Source organism: Manacus vitellinus, unplaced genomic scaffold (assembly GCF_001715985.3).
Source record: "Manacus vitellinus isolate BGI_N305 unplaced genomic scaffold, ASM171598v3 scaffold_6_pilon, whole genome shotgun sequence".
In the NCBI taxonomy this organism is placed as follows: Eukaryota; Metazoa; Chordata; class Aves; order Passeriformes; family Pipridae; genus Manacus; species Manacus vitellinus.
Genome location: NW_021940750.1, coordinates 6,265,981 through 6,276,485, shown reverse-complemented (window position 1 = coordinate 6,276,485; position 10,505 = coordinate 6,265,981).

Genomic DNA, 10,505 nt, shown 5'->3' with positions numbered 1-10,505 from the left:
GTGTTCTGACGGCGAAACATCCCTGTTTTAAAATAGCTGCGTCTATATTTCCAGCTCCGGGCCGTGGCATGCGTGTGACGGATGCTGTGTGGGCACGGCTGGATCGGGAAGCGGGCTGTCTGTCGCCTGGCGCTCCGAGTGCTGGAGCCATTAGCGGCAGTTGCATCGATCTGTGCATACAGATATGCCCGGCTAGGCCGCGGGTGCTCGCACCACGGCGGTAACAGGGAGCGTATCAGCTGCGTATGGAACGGATTTAAAAATACGTTGTTATACGTACTTTTAACTTTACGAGAAGGGAAAGGGAAATTATCTTGTTCCCGAGTCTACAGATGATCTTTGGATGTATCCTTGTGCGTCTGTTGTCACTCTAGGGCAAAAGCAATGGAAGGACAAAGATCGGTACGAGGTTTCCAAAACCTCTGGTGTGAGCCAGAGCAGTTGGGAACAACTGCTAGTGTGAGTGGGGATGCATTTGCAAATAATAATAATAATATATTGTCATGGGGGTCGAGGGAAATGGACACAAAAGAATGACCCCAGAGTATAGCACAGCCTTTTGAGAACCTTCTCCTGTATTTATAATTAAGCTGAAAAGGAGTATAGAAGATGAGTTATAAGATAGGTTGTAATGGCTTTCTTAGACTGTATGTGCAGAACCAGTTGAATTTCAGCTTAAATGTTCTGAATTAGTAAGCTATATTGCAGGAAGGTTGAAAGCCCTAAAATAAAACATACTCTATTTAATTTTTATTTATGATACTATTTATTTAAGTATCATATTAGCCTTAGAGCATGTGACTAGTTTCCCTGTTGTGGTTTGGGAAAAAATGAGTACATTTTTTTTATATTCTGTATAGTTAATGCCATGCCTCTGTTGAACATATGCTATGCTTGTAGGTACGTTACTTCCTTTCAGCTGTTGTATCTGAGAAAACAATAGATTAGAGCTTTTTTAACTGCTCTTGTTTGATTTTGAAAATGTTTTTTGAGGTTTTAATGATGCGAACTCGTGGTACAAAGATATCAATGATTTCTATTCTGTATTAAATTGCCCAGAATACTTTATTGATGATTATTCATTTGCTTTACAGTATGAAGTACGTTTAAAAAAGTAGTAAAACTTTCTTAACTCGTTAAACCAGAAGTATGCTTATTTACATTTGGCCTGTCAAAGAAATTATATATAGGAAAGTTTGACTGCAGTAGTATATGTCATCTTCAGTCAAAAGTTGTTTTGAAAATAGTGCATCAGAATATCATAGTTTAAAAAATGTGAAGATGGAACCAATTATCTCTGACAAATACTTTGTTCTTCTCTGATATATTTCTGGTGTACCATTATGCACTTAAAGTTCAGCATCTTTTTAAACTTCCTATTTGGAAGGGATGGGGCTAGCTAGAATGAGAAGAAATTGAGCAACTGGAATATTGTGATGTTGCTTGGGTTTAGTGTAGTCACTGTACTGCTGTCACATACTGCAGGCTCTGATTTCTCTAACATCACAAATTCCAGAGAGGGTTCTTCAGTGTGGCTGATTATATCAAGAAGATTTTTGAGTATGACAGAAGAGAGATATGAGTGGAGTTTTCCCTGTTCAAAACTGGCTTCTAAATGATCAGTTTCTACCAGTAGTAGTTATACATGTACAAAAGGTTAAGCATTTGCTTAGTGTATGAAGTTGCACTCTATGGTATATTAATATACTCCTGTGTTTTCTGTGTTAGTTAAGGCTTGTTTATGTAGTGGGAATGAATTGATACTTTACAAAGGAGATGGACAGTTTCTGCATATTCCTATGTGTTGCCTTGTCTCTTTCCTTTTCTCTGGGAAAGCACTACACAAAGCCTTTGTGTTTGGCTAGAGGGGAGGAGAAACAGCTGCCTTTTCAGTGCAAGACACCAGGATTCGTCATGGTCTCACAGGGATGCGTTGTTGTGTGTGGACCAGCCACTGTCCTTCCTCCCTTGTTCCTCCCTTCCTCCCTCTCTGTTAAAAACTCTCTCCTCATGACACAGAAACCTGAGCTTCCATTGATTGATCTCACAGAGCAGCATGTTGTGCCATGGACTTAGCAGATCAGTCTGATGGGCCAACTGTTAAAGTATAGGTGGGCAGGAATTAAAATGCAAAATTGATTAAGTGCAAGGTGTACATTAAGGAGTCCAAGATCTACAGATCATGTTGTGTTTAAAAATTGCTTGTTATCGACTTGACTTCTTGTCTATGATTGGGATGAAAGAAACTTGTTTGAATGGTTAATATTTTACTTAGTTTTCTTTTGTTTAGCAGTTTAGTATCTAGGATACTTAAGTGGGAATTAAACATATTAATTTCTAGAAGAGGAAATACAAACTTTCAGTTGGATGACAGAGTACAACTAAATGAGGCAGTTTCATTTTTCTGCTTTCCATGCACTAATAGGGTGCTTTAATTGTTGTACTGTATTCTGTGTCACCCAGTGGTAGAATGAAATTTAACTTCCCTGTATTTCTTGGAAACATTGATTACTATATAATGAGGCTTTAGTAACTATATATGTTCTTTCAAAATAACTTATTTGAAAATATCATCCAATTTTTTACTTATCCTTTACGACTTTATTGTATTTATTAAAATTTTAGAGTCAGAGTATTCCCCTTCGGTGCTACATGCTAAGTAGTGTGATTTTGAGGGAATTTAGTAACTCTGATTTTTTCTAAGCTGCTTATGAAATTGAGGTGGCATTCTTAGGAGTTTAAATTTATAGTCCATCTTTCTCTGTATTAGCTTATAGACCGCTAATTTTGAAACCCACATAGTGGAAAATTCAAACAATAAAATCTGACCTTTTGACACTTCACCTCTTGATCTGATTGAGAATCTTTTTCCATTTTTGACATGTTGTGCAAATCATATCTTTTGATAATTTATTTTTCAAACTTATTTGTCAGTTAATGGAGACAAATTTTGAAAACCTTGAGGAATTTTTTGAGGGAGAAGGGAAAGATTTAATTTGAGAGGAGTGAGGAAAGGAAGGCAAACTGGGAAAATGAAGGAGTCTAGTGTTTTTAACAAAACTGGTTAAAAATTTTAAAATGTGTTCATTGTTGTGTTCAGGCATGTTTTTCTGTGGTTCTTGTACTGCATGGTTGATAAAAAGCATCACTCAAAGGGTATTTCATGCTGTTACTTTGTCTCTGAAGAGATTAATCAGTTATTGAGAATTAGATTATTTGCACTGATGGGGAACTCTCCTGTAATTATTCATTTTGAAGAAACGTGTTTATGTTGCTTAGCCTTGCATTTCAGTGCAGGAGAAGCATCTGAGTAGTTGGAAGAGTTGAAGGCCTCCTTTATGGATGGGTTTTCATGGATGAAGTTTATCAGCTTACTGATGGTATTGATGAGCAGAGTATTTTTTTCTTTCCAATACAGAGCTGTCTGATATATAAAGGAGGGGTAAAATAGGCTGAACTTGCTTTGAGAGCTTGTAAAAGATGTGGTCTCTAATATGAAGTCATCTTTTTGTATCTGGGTGTTGCAAAGGAATTTGTTACTTGTTGCAGGGACAGGTTACTATGTGGAGCTCACAAGGGGAAAAGGGGAAACGGTCAGGGTTGGTGTAGTCCTGGTCTGTTTAAATGGGAATAATTTTATTACTTCTTTTGATACACTTCAAGTTACCCAAAAATTGTACTGTTGGACTCATCCACAGTTAGGAAAGTTCTTCCTTCTTGATTCTGAGAGGGGGTTTGTTCTGCTCTCTGTCACTTCCCAGATAATTCTTAGATAGTATTTGTTGTTTCTATCATGCAGTGTCTTGGGGTACTAATGTTTTTATGAGGATTTTAACAACATATTTTTGGTATAATGTTGTCCATCAGTGTAGTAAGAATTATATTGCTTTATGGTGTAGTGTTATCAGCAGGATGCTTTTAAGTTTGCTTCTGTAGTAATGCTTCAAATGCCACTCATGGCAAGCAGTGTGGCTTCTGAGCAAATGAAGGATGTCTGTTTAGCTGCAGTGTTGAAGTATTTAAAGAAGAAGGGGCAGTGATCTGTAAATAGAATGTGTTTTTCCAAATTAAACTGGTGACTTTTTAGAATGTATTTGTATTGTTATATTGAGTTATTTACTGTCTTGAAATAGTTCTTTTCCTGTCTATTTGTCAGCATCTTGAGTTAAATAGATCCAGAATGGGAATCATCAGCTGGTAGAAATTGTGTCAGGCAAAGATTGCTACTCTTCGAGTTTTACTGAATGCCCTTACTTCATATGTGATGTTTTGATTTTCCATCTCCAGTAGTCTATAAAGAAAATCAAAGTATAATTCCCTAAGTCAAGTTAGCCTTAGAAATGTTGTACTCTGAGAGCTGAAGGAGAGGAATTGATACAGGATCACAGTCTTTTTCTTTGTGATGTTTATATGCTGTTTCGTCAAGCTCTAGAGATTATTTTTATAATCATGATGATTTGGGTGAAATTATAGTTTTGCAGTTTTGAGCAAGATAGTGTATCCAGCGGGGAAACCTGTTGAACAATTCATCTGGTTGGAGAAAAGTTTGAAGGAATCGCAGGATAGATCAGTATGAAGAAAATATTTATTGGTCTTGTGGGAGAAATGTGCAGGCTAACCCAGTCAGTTCTTGTCTTTACTAGCCAAGAACTAGAAATTAAGGGTGAAGCTAAGGAGCAAGCCATGAGCCTCCAGCAGTAAAGCAGATGTGTGCAGGAAAGAGGCTCTCTTATTGACTGTCTGGGGATAGTTGTCATTTATTTATAGCTGTACATAGACAGAAGAATATTTTTCACATATTAGCTCCTGCAGATGAAATTACACATTATTGTTGAACCAGTCTAACAGCTGGCTTCTGTTAATAAGTGGAAAATGATGTTCTCTGCCTGTGCCTTTTCTAGTGCCCACTGATCTCAGAGCTGCGCTGATCCAACTCACTAACTTGACAGAGAATGATTGTAAAAAGGGAGTTGTTTGGGCTGAGATAGGTTTATAACTCCTGCTAGGTCATGCTGTTGTGTGCAATTTCACCCTGAATGTGTAGCTGAGGTAGTCATAACCAGATCCTTTCTTTTACTGTAGCCTGGGTGCTCAGCTGACAGGTCTCTCTGGCTATTGTCAACTCAGGGAGGATGCAAGAGAAAGAGGAACATTTTCTGTGAAAGGCTGCTTTGAGGTGATGGTGCACTTTCTTCTCTGTTGATTTAAAGGAAATTTGGGCTAGATGCTAATTTCAGGCTGGACATCTTCCTGTTGTTCTGATGTATTTCATTAGTTTTGAGCCTATGATACGTTGTTCATGTGACAGTGCTTCTGTATGTATATTCAAAGACTGGACTAACCTTTCCTTGATCCTGGTGTATTAAAAAAAAAAACAAACAAAAAAAGGAAAATACTTATAACTCGGTTTGATAGAATTGTATTTCTTTTAAGTAAATTTGAGAACTTAAAGAATACTGTTATTATTTTAGGGCTATTACACTCTGCCATTATAGCATTGTGTTACTGTTTCCATATCTACAAAATTAAATCTGCACTCAGTCAATCTGAAGTAAAACTTCTTCTAGTTTTAGACATATCGTTTGTATAGATCAAGTGTTTAAACATTCAAAATACACAAATATGGCATGTTATAGGTCAGCAATACAATCAAGATTGTTTTTATAGCCCAGGCTTTAATTTGGAGAGATTTGGTATTGAATGTCTTTATTTACATACAGCCAGTATTTCTTAAAAAATGTAATGCCAATATGCAATACTTTTTATTATTTAAGTAAGGATGAAGTGAAAGGCTGTAAAGGTTTTTGGGAAACTTTGCTCTTGTGTTTTTAGGAATAATTTTAGTATGTTTGTTTGGAAGATAGTTAAAATCTGATCTTGCACTGTTAGCTCTTCTGATTTGTAAGAAATTAATGTAATTTTTGAGAGTCTCTTGATCTCCATGTTTTTAATACATAAACTTGTTGATTTTTGTACCTCATCATTCTGCCACATTTTATTTTTTTCAACTGATCTGTGGACTGTTTTTAAATACTTTTGTGGACTTAAGACAGTCCCAGCAAACTAAATATGCCTGGGATAATTGTATTTTCTTAATGAAATATGATTATATAATTAATATTCAAAGACAAAAACTTGATCATTTATCTCAGCCTTACTGCTTGAAGACCAAGGGAACTGTTGTGATTGTTGAGGCAACTTTGTGTGTAACACCAGCTTCCCTAGGACTTCCCTGAATTTAATGTGCTAACAGTAGTTGTGTAAGAGCATATAATGTAGGAAATTATTCTGTTGTCTTTTAAGAATGGTCAGTAATGAGGAATCCACTGAAATAATTAATAAAGTATTCTAATAGTAGAATGTCTTTATTGATGAAAATTAAAGACCTTGGAGATATTTTTATGTTTTTAAGTAATCTAAAGACTCAATCTTTTACTTAAATGATTTGTGTGTTGGGAACTGAGCTTTGTAATTTTGACACTCAATACATACTACCCAGTATTTTAATAATTTGGTTTTCTGCATATTTTTGTTAAAAAAAATCTTTTCTTGAAATATGAGCACCAGAACTGGATATAATATTCTAGCAGCAGTCCTACAATGAGCAGATAAAGAGGTATTACAATATCTCATAGTATTTATTTGTCTACTCATCTGTAGTTGTCATAACCTTAACACTCCAGCAGATGCATTTATCAGAACTGATTGATTACTATATTGTGTTAGGTAATGTTTCATTTATTCTTTGTTCCTTGATGTATAATACCTTCTGTCATCCAAACTGGATAAAAGTAGTTTGCTTGCAGTCTGATTAAGCAGTTGATGCAGTTTGTTCTATACCACTTCTTGATCTCAACATCAGGTACAAACTTTATAATTTTTCCCTAGTAAAAAATGTTTCACATCTAAGTCAGAAATTGACTCTTATGGGAGTAATTAAAGAAATATTAGTTTACTTAATTTAAAATTATACTTGGGAACCTATTGTTTAATGTATGATCAATTGATTTTCTGCCATTTTAGTTCCTTAAAAAGAGACTATGCTGTGTGTTAGAAACTTAGATGTCTTACAGAACTATAAGTGCCATAATAACTATTATCTTTATAGGCCAAACTTGTAATGCCGTAGTAAAAATTTAGTTTGATAGGAAGGGGAACTTAGTTGAATGGCAGTAGTTTTATTGCCTTCCACTAATTCTTTAATGCTCAAGTCCTCTTCTTGCAAGTCCTTGCCTGGAACTGATCTCGAGCTGATGGCCTGTTACCAAGGTAATTTTATTTATCCTTTCCAAACATTAACTGTCTTCTGCAGTGCTCTATGTTTCAGGAATCTGCAGTGATAAATCAGAGATCTCCTTGAAAATACCTAATAAGATAAAAGTTATTCAAATGTGTCTTTCTCAACCTGTCTGACTTAGTAGCATCTCACTAATATTTATCCTGGGACTAGGAGACGCGGCACCGTCCGGAGCTGGGGACGCCGTCCCAGTCTGTCCCCGCTCGCTGCCGGGGCCGGAGGAGCCGCGGGCCGCCCGGAGCTGGCCAAGGTACTGAGCCGAGCCAAGGTACTGAGCCGAGCGCGCTGAGCGCGGCCTGAAGGTCAGCGCGTTTCTGAGAGCCGCCCGGGCAGCAGGCAAGGAGTTAATTGCTTCATTGCAAAAAGAAGGCTGCTACTGACAGTAGCATCTGGACTTCTCATATCACTGTGTCCTGGGACTTGCACAGAAAATCTTTATGCCTTTGCTACTTATACCAGAAAAAAACTCTACTGTGAAAGTTTTCCCAGAGCTGCAGCTCCTGGCTTTTTAACAGCCCCAGTCATGCTAAACACATCATCAGGAACAGATTCTTTGCCATCTAATTTACACCAAATATGTCTATACCATCCTCGAGTAAGAGATAAAAACATTTTCCAATGCACTTCTATAAGAAATCACTGTACATCACAGTGAACTTTCAGGCAAGTGTATAAAAGGCAAAAACATTATTCTACCTGTAGCTTAACAATTTTCACAAATCACCCATTTTGTCATCTCAGCTCTTATCTCAAAAGAACCCTATAAAACAGCCTCCAAAGATGAACCTGGAAAATAACACTAACATCTATAAACAACTTCCAGCTTATTGCAGATACTAGTTTCATTTTTTCCTCCATGTTCCAGAAATTCCTGTGTCCTGTTCTCTTGCCTGCACCACTCATTTCTTTATTATATACTTGAAAGATGATTAGTGATAGCACTGTTTTTAATTATTATTTTACGTAGCTTCCCCCCATTATTTTAGTAATTCACTTTTAGAAGTACCATACCCCATTTACAAAGTGTTAGAGCATATTCATTTGGATTTATATGTAGCTACCTTGCCAAATTTGCTGCTATTTTCTGTAAGTAGTTGTGGTTAAAGACATGAATCCTCATTAATACAGGGTTTTGTATTTCCATAAAAATATAATAGTGTATATATAAAGTACATGGAATATATATGTAAATAACGTAAACAAATATGTGTATGATGTAAAATTGCATATATGTGTGATGTATGTATATTAAAATGTATGTTGTGTAATATTCTTTATTACAAAGTGTGTTAATATAGCAGTATTATAAAGAATATTGCATTTCTGATTCCCTGCATTAATTTTTGCTTTGATGCAGATATACCTGGCAGTCTTGATCAGAGCAGAAGCTCTTTGGTGGCCACCTCAACAATTAGGAGGAAGTAGTAACAAAACCTGTGAGAAAAGGAAGAAGTTGTTTGAACGTCTGGCATTTTCTTCCTCCTCCCCCTTTCCCATCAAATTCCTTTTCCTCAGGCCTTTGCTGGTGAGAGGTTTGAATGCCTTTCTGCTGTGAGGACTCCGTGGCTCTCAGACTGAGAGGTTGAATGTCTTGACATGGCTGTTATTCCGTGTCATGCAAAGCAATGCTGCACAGGTTAGGGCAGAGAAGAGGAACAGATAAGTAATGGAACCTGAAGGAGGCAACTGTAGATGTATTAAAGGCAAAAATAGATGATTAGTTTATTTATTTAGGCTTCATGTGTGTGAATTGAATGCTATAGTCTAAACATGGTGATGGGAAATAATTTCCATGAATTGTGTTTTTTTTAATCCATGGCATGTTTTGATAAGTTTGCTTCATTTCTTATGCATCACCATATGCGTAGCAATTTTATTTCACGCACACACACAAAAAAGTAATCTCTCACTAGTTGATTGAAGTACTTTAGTATTTTGAGAGTGTCACTGTTGTTCTATCCATGGGTGCTTTTTTCTCTTAAAACTAAGATGTAAGCCTCTCACATACTGTTTTTGATTTTTCAGCTTTAAAATTATTACTGAACAATTGTTAGTGGCTATTGAACTCTTATTTACTGGCTGCCAGACTGAAGCAAGGCTACTGAATGGAAACAAATTAAAAACACCTTCTGCAATTCAATACTGCAGCTGTCAATACTTACGTAAAAATTCTGGAAATGCACCTAAGACTTGAATCTTTTCTCTTGTTCCCGTCACCATCTACCATCTCAACAAACTTTAGAAGGTCAAATTGACCTTTTGTCAGTCTTGACAAATGATAGTGACCAACAAATGGATTAGAAAGCATCTTTTTACCCTGTTTTTTTCTGTAGGGTGTAGGGTCTTGTATGGTTTTAAATATTTAATAATGTGGTAAAACCTAGTCCTCTTGGGGGAGGAGGTTCTCTGTCACTAAAAGTGTGTGATCACTTCTCTAGCAAACAATGTAGAAATCTTTGTATCATTCTTTCTTGTATGCAAATAGTGCCATATCAAAAATAGGTGTATATGTGCTGAATGTAATTAGGAAAACAAAACATCTTAATCCAGAATAAAGAAAGCCTACATGGTATTAATTTCATTGCTGTTTGCAGAGTGGATTGATGCACCTTTATTAGAGGGAGAATTTCAGTTTATAATATTAGTGATTGGTATTAGTTTTTAACGACCATGTGAAAATTTGCATTTGAATGAGAGGTGCTGGAGGGAATAGAAAATATAGGAAGAGTATTATATGTGAAGACACTGAGACTAGACACTAAACCCAGCATAAAGGGGACAGTATGTGGAGAATAGAAGTTGAAACAATAGGACAAATTGTGCTTGAAGATTGTGAGTGCTTCTCGCATACAAGGATTTATAATATTTTTTTTTTCAAAATAACAACCTCACATAAGTACCAGAAGAGTTTGAGTTCAATTGGTTTGCTTTATCATGTCATTCCCACTATGTTAGTACCAGTTTTAGGGTTGTAGCTTAAGTAACTTGCAAAAGATTATGCAGAAGATTTTAATTCAAGTTGCGGCTCATCAGTTCAGATAACTTGAATTTATGTTACAGGGAGCAGAATTTCTTTGTCTTCTCTCTGTGTTTCCAAACAAGATAGATTAAAGACTAAAGATCTATATTCAATAGTAGTCATAAGTGGATACCTAAGGAAAAGTACAAAACCAGAGATAATATAAATTATAATTTCTTCTAATACTTT